Genomic DNA, 9237 nt, shown 5'->3' with positions numbered 1-9237 from the left:
GCCATAGCAATACTACCTTTAAAGGATTAACGCCAGGCCCAGAAGCCCATTGCGCGGGCTCCCTGCTACTAGAGGTTATATTCGGCTTCCCCGATAACTTCTGCAGCGAAAATTTAACCTTCCACATCGCTCCGTTCCAAAGTGGGTATCAAGCACTACTCGGATGCGAAGCTTTTGCTCGCTTTAACGCAATACCGCATTACGCTTCCCTCATGCTTAAGATGCCCGGTCCACGCGGCATCATTACAGTAAATGGAAATATTGAGCGCTCATGGCGTGCGGAAGACCGTGCGGCTGCCTTGGCAGCCGCACACTAAACGGCCTCACCAACTAAAGCATCTGACTGGTCGTTAAGACCACGGACACGGCTGGACGAGTCTAGTACAGCTATATGTAATTGATACAAGTTTGATGGTTATACCCCTATTGCAATACAAGGGGCTCAACACGCGCGCACAAGTGGCAATCAGGCTCAACCTTACTCCTTTTGAACTATATATTGTTTATTTAATATAACCTACCTTTTGCATGACAACTTTTCAATTAAGTTCCTCTCTTTTTGAGATGACCATCGTGCTACACCCGTCCAGAATACGGCAGAATGGAGACACAGGCGCAGACATGCAGCAGGGACCCGTTCGAAGGATTCTTTCTAGATTAAGACCCTGTGTAAACCTTTTTTTTACTGTCTCTTGTTGATACACATCCCTCAGATTCTCAGTACAATTGAGAAGGATGCTGACGTATTGGCACGTGGCCACGTCAGAATATTGCATGTACCTGGACACCAGGGGCTTATTACAAAGGGCACTGTTTAGGCCCGGTTTACACCATAAAGACCGAATACCTTAGGGAGTGTTCGGCGTCGCGAGTTTGGCCTTATATGCATCAGCTCCGAATCATGTCTTTGGTCAAATGTTGGATTTGCCCGGCTCCTGTGTTTTGCTGCCTTATGTTCCGCTCTATCGGCTAAGGCGGCACTAGGAGAACTACTGCGATTGTGCCCTGGTTCATCCAGATAAGCACCTCAGTAGAGAAAGCCGAAAACTGACTGTCGTGATATAGCGTGAGACTGGTCAACCACTCGATGACCTATCGGAATCTTCGGGATTCCTCCGCCTTAACGAAGGGCCGTTTCCCGGACAAGAATGTACGAACCCCGAATTCGGATGAGTGCGGAGCCACCAAGGGTTATATAGTAGCCCCACTGTCAAACTCCTCTGGCTAAGTGAAAGTGTTAAAGCATTGTAGTCCGGTTGCCTAGTTCGCTGCGCTATCACCTCCTTAATGGACCAAGACATTGGGTCAAGTGTGAACATGCGTCTTCCGCGAACACTCCCGCATTATATGCATGGGGGCTGAAGCCGACACTGCAATCTTTCAGGTTATATACATATATACATAAACGGCCACGCATGAGGCATCATAATACTTTTGGGCAAAAGTATAAATACAGCCTTGATAAACTTAATTAAACATTGTTTTTACAAGGGAATACATGTCATTCAAACATTATATTCTTCAAGCACTGGGCCTCTATCAAATGAGTGCCTTCAAGAACTTCTTCAAAATAGTGCTCGATAGCCACTCGGCCTATGGCTAAACCCTGCACCGCGATAGTGGTGGCATCCATCTCCACCCAGTATGTTTTGACACGGGCAAGGGCCATCCGTAAGACTTCTATGCACGCCGACCTCTTCATCGCATTAATGCGGGCACCACACCAAGGATGATCCTCGGCCACAGATGATCCAGAACAGACCTCATGGCGAGTCCGGACAATCTATTTAGCTCGGCCCATTCAGCAAGCCGATCAGTCAATGGAAGCAGACGATTTGGAACATTAAATTGTGACCAGAATAGCTTGTCCACTTCACGATATGTTTGGTCTTGAAAGTATTCGGCCGCATCAACAGCACTCGCCGCCAAGTCCAGATATGCGTCTGCCGAACTCCACAGTTGGTCCAGAGGGGCATACTAAGGATCTCCAAACTTCCTCCGCAGCAGGAAGGGTTTCCCAGCCGCGATATCCCCGGCTTGACGCAGCTCCTCCTTCTTCGCTCTCATCACAGAGCCGGTGTCTTTGGTCGCCGTCGTGGCCTTTTCCAGGTCCTTCGCCTTCGCCCGGTTTTCCCCTTCAAGAAGTTGGCAACGGTTGGCAGTGTCTTTTAACTTTACAGCCATCTTGGGCATTTTCTCCTTGCTCTCGCAGTGCGCAGCCTTTTCGGCTCTTAACTCTTCGGCGCCCTTTATAGCGGCCACATTACTACTCCTTGCTTGCTCCTTGGCTCGGGCAAGCTCCGCCCGAAGGGTCTCCACGGTGGCAACTCCATCTGCAGTCACGACATATTAAAGATACTGGCATCATGCTACTCTTATTATGTGACGATCACCAGAAAAATCACTCACCCTGTGCCTCGTCAAGCCGCTTGTTGACAAGCACAATGTCGGCATCTGCCGCATCTAATTGCCGCTTTAGTCCCGCAAACCTGTCAGTCCGGCTAGCCACCGGAGCTTCAACCACCTGCACATAAAGGCGGTCTGGTTAGTACCTGGCACTATGATCCTCTATTTGCCGCCGTTCTCGATGACAACCAGAGTCTCAGGGGCTACTACCCACACGGGGCACACCTAAACATGCGTGGTTCTGTCAAAAATGTATATCATTTCACGTAACTCAAAACCCGTCAGTAGACTCATAAAGGCTTCATGCAACCCGCTTTCGGCGGACAAAATCCTTTCAATCACCATACCCATCAACGTACGATGCTCTTCTGAGATAGTCGCTCGCTCTAGCAGATCCTTCAATACGTCCGACCGCATACCAGATGGTGCCGGACTCTTTTGATTGCTCTCTTCAAGAGCCGGATATTGGGGACTTCGGGTGGCCACAGGATTACATTCTGGCCTTGCCGGATCAGGAGAAACCCTCCGTGACGACACTTCAAGGTCACCTGCTTCTTGAGCTGGGGAGTCCGGGGGAGGCGTTTCGCTCTCCATCATCTCCGAAAGAAGATCCCCTGAAGACGAGCTCTGCTGAGAAGGGCTAAGATCCGAACTACAACATAAATGCTTCGGTTATTTTCCTCAGAAGTAAGGTAGGATATCTTCACTATTAAGTACTTTTTGATTACTTACAGCTCGTTAGAGGGCTGATCCCCGTGCGGGCATTGTGCGGCAAGAGCACCCTCCGAGGTAGGACCCTCTGGTGGAGATTTATTCTCCCGTTTGGAAACCTTGGTTTCCGGATCTTCAGAGATAGTCCTCTTCCTTCCCCGGGGCGAGACAATGTCAGATTCTTCCCCTGGGTTATCCTTCCTCATGGAGGCGCTCATTCCCTCGGTTGGAATAGGTAGCAGTGGAGGCCCGCTTTTGCCCTCTTTATTCCCTCTGTCATCTTCCTTTGAGGGCGACAGGCAAGGTGCTGGCTCGAACATCTTTTCCAGCACCGGATTGTCCAAGCCTTCAGGAAAGGGGGCCGAACACCGGATCATCTTCGCCTTTGTTATCCAGTCCTGGTCAAAGAGCGATCCATCAGAATGATGTCATGATAAATAAAAAGGAAAGTGTGTTCGGCTATAGGATTACTTACTTGGGCCGCGGTGCGGTTGCTGCTCAGGCCCACATCCTCGGTAGTGTCCGGACACTCTATATGAGGTCCGAAGAACGATTTGTACATCTCCTCGTTCGTCAGGCCGAGGAAATTCTGAATAATGCGCAGTCCTTCCGGGTTGAATTCCCACATGCGGAGGGGCTGGCGTTTGCAAGGCTGGACTCGACGAACCAGCATGACTTGCATCACCATCACCAGACTGAAATCTCCCTCAAAGAGATCTCGGATATGGCTCTGCAGTATGGGCACGTCCTTGGTTGGACCCCAGCTCAGTCCCCTGCCGATCCATGACATCAGTTGTGGTGGAGGGCCCGAGCGAAAGGTTGGGGCAGCTACCCACTTGGCACTTCGGGGAGCTGTGACGTAAAACCACTCCCATTGCCACAATCCGGACACCTCTGGAAAGGAACCCTTTGGCCATGGAGCATCAGCAATTTTGCTTATTAAAGCACCTCCACACGCTGTGTACTGTCCCTCGACCATCTTCGGTTTCACATTGAAGGTCTTGAGCCACAAGCCGAAGTGAGGAGTAATGCGGAGGAAGGCCTCACAGACGACAATAAATGACGAGATGTGAAGAAGGGAGTCCGGGGCCAAATCGTAAAAATCCAGCCCATAATAGAACATAAACCCCTAACAAAGGGATCCAGAGCGAGGCCTAGCCCTCGGAGGAAGTGGGAGACGAACACAACACTCTCGTTGGGTTCGGGAGTAGGGATGACCTGCCCTTAGGCAGGCAGCCTATGCGGAATTTCAGCGGTCAGGTATTTGGCCTCCCTCAACTTCTTAATATCCTCCTCCGTGACGGAGGAAGGCATCCACCGGCCTTGAAGGCTGGATCTGGACATGATTGAAAGTCTGATGCACCTGACCTGGGCTTTGGGTGTTAGAACTCGTGGTGGGGGAAGGATTCGATTGAGCACGGGAGGAAAAAAGTAAAAGCCTTGTCCCTTTTATAAAGAGGGTGAATATCAAGCGTCCTCCTCATGGACGTTTGGGACTTGCCTAAAATCTAGGAGTCCTAGGAACGGTTGGGTTACCCACATCCGTATTGATGAGAATCCCGTAATAAGGGGAACACGATCTCTGCTTTGACAAGACGTGTCAAGAAACTGCCTCGCATTATGCGCGGGGCTGGTTAAGGAAAAACGGTTCGAATAATTACCGGGCCATGGCATGATGTCATGCTGCCAAAACGTGTTGGCAGAGTGGATTTGTGGAAATATTATTCTCTCTATGGTGGTATGTGGAACTTATTTTGCAGGGTCGAACACTATCCTTGTATTCAAACTCTCTTGTGGTGTATTCGGATGAGGAACCCGCCATGCAACGCCGAAGACAACACTGCGCGTCAGACTCATCGTCATTGAAGCCTGGTTCAGGGGCTACTGAGGGAGTCCTGGATTAGGGGGTCTCTGGACAGCCGGACTATATCCTTTGGCCGGACTGTTGGACTATGAAGATACAAGATTGAAGACTTCGTCCCGTGTCCGGATGGGACTCTACTTGGCGTGAGAGGCAAGCTAGGCAATACGGATATGTATATCTCCTCCTTTGTAACCGACCTTGTGTAACCCTAGCCCCCTTCGATGTCTATATAAACCGGAGGGTTTTAGTCCGTAGGACAACATACAATCATACCATAGGCTAGCTTCTAGAGTTTAGGCTCTCCGATCTCGTGGTAGATCAACTCTTGTACTACTCATATTGTCAAGAATAATCAAGCAGGACGTAGGGGTTTACCTCCATCAAGAGGGCCCGAACCTGGGTAAAACATCGTGTCCCCTGCCTCCTATTACCATCTGCCTTAGATGCACAGTTCAGGACCCCCTACCCGAGATCCGCCGGTTTTGACACCGACAGCTATATATACCCCTCCACCACCTCTTCATTCATGGAGAGAGCCATCAGAACAAACCTACACTTCCAACCTACTTTTTCTGAGAGAGAACTACCTACACTTGTGTTGAGGCCAAGATATTCCATTCTTACCATATGAATCTTGATCTCTAGCCTTCCCCAAGTTGCTCTCCACTCAAATCTTCTTTCCACCAAATCCATATCCTGCGAGAGAGAGTTGAGTGTTGGGGAGACTATCATTTGAAGCACAAGAGCAAGGAGTTCATCATCAACACACCATTTGTTACTTCTTAGAGAGTGGTGTCTCCTAGATAGGCTAGGTGTCACTTGAAGGCCTCCGACAAGATTGTGGAGTTGAACCAAGGAGTTTGTCAGGGCAAGGAGATCGCCTACTTCGTGAAGATCTACCGCTAGTGAGGCAAGTCCTTCGTGGGCGACGGTCATGATAGGATAGACAAGGTTTCTTGTTCGTGGACCCTTCGTGGGTGGAGCCCTCCGTGGACTCACGCAGTCGTTACCCTTCGTGAGTTGAAGTCTCCATCAACGTGGATGTACGATAGCACCACTTATCGAAACCACGTCTCAAAATCTACGTGTCTCCAAATTGCGTTTGCACACTCCAATCTCATCTCTTTACATTCTTGCAAGTTGCATGCTTTACTTTCCGCTGCTCATACACTCTTTGCATGCTTGCTTGATATGTATTGTTAAACTTCTGCAAAAACTCCACTTTAACTCAAAGAAATTAAAAACTGCAGCTTTTAGCACTTAGTGTCTAATCACCCCCCCCTCTAGACACCTCTTCTCGATCCTTTCAATGGGAAATGATATAGAATTCTTGGAAAGCAAAAAGGCCTACTTGAATAAATGTTTTTCAAAGAAGGACCTTGGAGAAGCTGCTTACATATTAGGCATCAAGATTTATAGAGATAGATCGAGACGCCTCATTGGTCTTTCACAAAGCACATACCTTGACAAGATATTGAAAAAGTTCAATATGGATCAATCCAAGAAGGGTTTGTTGCCTGTATTGCAATGTGTGATATTGAGCACGGCTCAATGCCCGACCACGGCAGAAGATAGAGAAAAGATGAGTGTCATCCCCTAGCCATAGGGTCTATTATGTATGCCATGATGTGTACTGGACCTGATGTAAACCTTGTCGTAAGTTTGCTAGGAAGGTACCAAAGTAATCCCGACATGGAGCACTCGACAGCGGTCAAGAATATCCTGAAGTACCTGAAAAGGACTAAGGATATGTTTCTCATTTATGGGGGTGACGAAGAGCTCGTTGTCGGTGTCAAAACCGGCGGATCTCGGGTAGGGGGTCCCAAACTGTGCGTCTAAGGCAGATGGTAACAGGAGGCGGGGGACACAAGGTTTACCCAGGTTTGGGCCCTCTCGATGGAGGTAATACCCTACTTCCTGCTTGATTGATCTTGATGATATGAGTATTACAAGAGTTGATCTACCACGAGATCGTAGAGGCTAAACCCTAGAAGCTAGCCTATGGTTATGATTGTTGTTGTCCTACGGACCAAACCCTCTGGCTTATATAGACACCAGAGGGGGCTAGGGTTACACCGAGTCAGTTACAAGGGAGGACATCTACATATCCGAATTGCCAAGCTTGCCTTCCACGCAAAGGAGAGTCCCATCCGGACACGGGACGAAGTGTTCAATCTTGTATCTTCATAGTCCAATAGTCCGGCAAAAGTATATAGTCCGGCTGTCCGAGGACCCCCTAATCTAGGACTCCCTCAGTAGCCCCTGAACCAGGCTTCAATGATGATGAGTCCGACACGCAGATTGTCTTCGGCATTGCAAGGCGGGTTCTTCTCCAAATCACGAGTACATGTTGAGTAGTGTCCGACTTCCCATGAACGTTGCACTCCTTGGCTTCTGCGCCTAATAATGGCTATCCTCCACGTGTCGAGCGAATGCGAGAAGTCGGGGCATTTTTACACTTGCCACCCTAACCATGTGAGTAAATCGTCTATTTAAAGAGATGGGGATCCTCAGATCCAGATCACACCATCCTCCCACAGCGAGCATCCATCGGAGCGTGCCCGAAAAAGTCCATCCCATCATGGCCGACCATCGTTGCTCCTCCTCTCACTCCCGTAGCCCTAAGCCAGGCAATTGGAAGAAGTGTTTCGTCCCCCACAACCAATTAGTAGACTTACAAACCCAGGGGTTTCTCCCTCCAGCGTATATGGTCCCCGTTCGAGTCGGACTAGCCACTTATAATGGCGGGGAGCAAGCAGAGAGCTTTCCGAACCCATCCATGGGGGAGCGGGTATTCCTTGTCCCTTACTTATTGAGGGGACTCAGATTTCCAATCCATCCATTCCTCCGCGGGCTCCTGGAGTTCTACGGCCTCCAGCTGCATAACTTTACTCCCGCCTCCATATTACACATCGCAGGCTACGTCGCCTTTTGCAAGCTGTTTCTGGGCTGCGAAGCTCATTTCGAGCTATGGAAGAGGCTATTCTGCATCGTACCCCGTACACAGGAGGGGTCAATATATCAAGTGGGCGGAGCCGAAATATGGCGCATCGCCGGGACCAGATACCTGTCCGGCACCACGAAGAAGTCATCCAAACACTGGCCTTCGGAGTGATTTTATATGGAGGACGTCCCTCTTCCAGACCCTATTCGGATGAGCCTTCCTGAGTTTAATAATGCCCCTTTGAAGAAACGCAGCAGCTGGCGCCCTTAGAGCCCCCAAGAGGAAGATAACAGAGAGGTCATTTACCTGATGGGCCGGATAAAAACGCTAGCCAAATCAGGACTGACAATAAACGAGGTTATGTCAATATGTATAATGCGGGGGGTGCAGCCAATTCAGTATCAGGGTCAACCCATGTGGTACTTCAATGGAGAAGACGATGCTACCCGCTGCGGTCGTAAAGGTCCGGACTCCGCCGTTGCTTTAGCAAAAATACTGTCTGATTTATATAAAGGAGAGGAAGAGGAGTTCATCCGCATTAAGACACGGGATGGATTCTCCATTTACAACCCCCCAAAATGGGTGAGCTGCTACTTTTTACTCCAGACCTTCCCGCATTCTTCGTCATAAATATTTACCTTGCTATTTTATAGCAGGAACTAAAAAAGCTATGAGGGAGGTCCACAGCCCGTCTCCACAACCATAGGACCCTGACCGGGCCCTTGACCCCGAACTCGAAGAAGATCCGGACACCTTTGTGGAGCTCATTGACAGGACGTTCTATCAATTAAGCTGCGATGGTGCCTTGTTGGCCATCATAGCCGATTATCCTGGATTGCCCCCTACATCGCATGTAAGTAAACCGGAGTCCCAGCTTCCGAGAAGGATCCCTTTTTTCGCGCTTCATCTACAGCACACATATGGTGTCTTACAGGGAAGGCCCTCGGGACGCCATGCCGAACCCGTAGTGACTCACCAACAAGGGGCACCGAAGCCGGGTAGGCTTAAAAGGAAGGCGGTCAGGACTAAGACGTTGTTGCAGAGGTATGAAAAAAAACCCTGTTCCGTGGTTGTCGCCATTTTAAATACAATAAAATGTGTGGTTCCTGGCAGGAAAAGTGCTCGCCGGACCATATCCGAAGAGCTTTCTGGTCAGGCCTCCACCAGCCGGGCTCCAGAGCCGGACTTAGAGGCACACGCTAATGTGGGGCCAGCGTTGGATGTTCCTCCTACAGAGGATGCGGATAGGTTGTCCGCTACGAATTCTGAAGTGGAGAGTGCCATGAATCACATGCGTCGCCGGGCCGTACTC

This window comes from Triticum dicoccoides, chromosome 2A (assembly GCF_002162155.2).
Source record: "Triticum dicoccoides isolate Atlit2015 ecotype Zavitan chromosome 2A, WEW_v2.0, whole genome shotgun sequence".
Taxonomy (NCBI): domain Eukaryota; kingdom Viridiplantae; phylum Streptophyta; class Magnoliopsida; order Poales; family Poaceae; genus Triticum; species Triticum dicoccoides.
Note: the sequence above shows the minus strand (reverse complement) of the source record.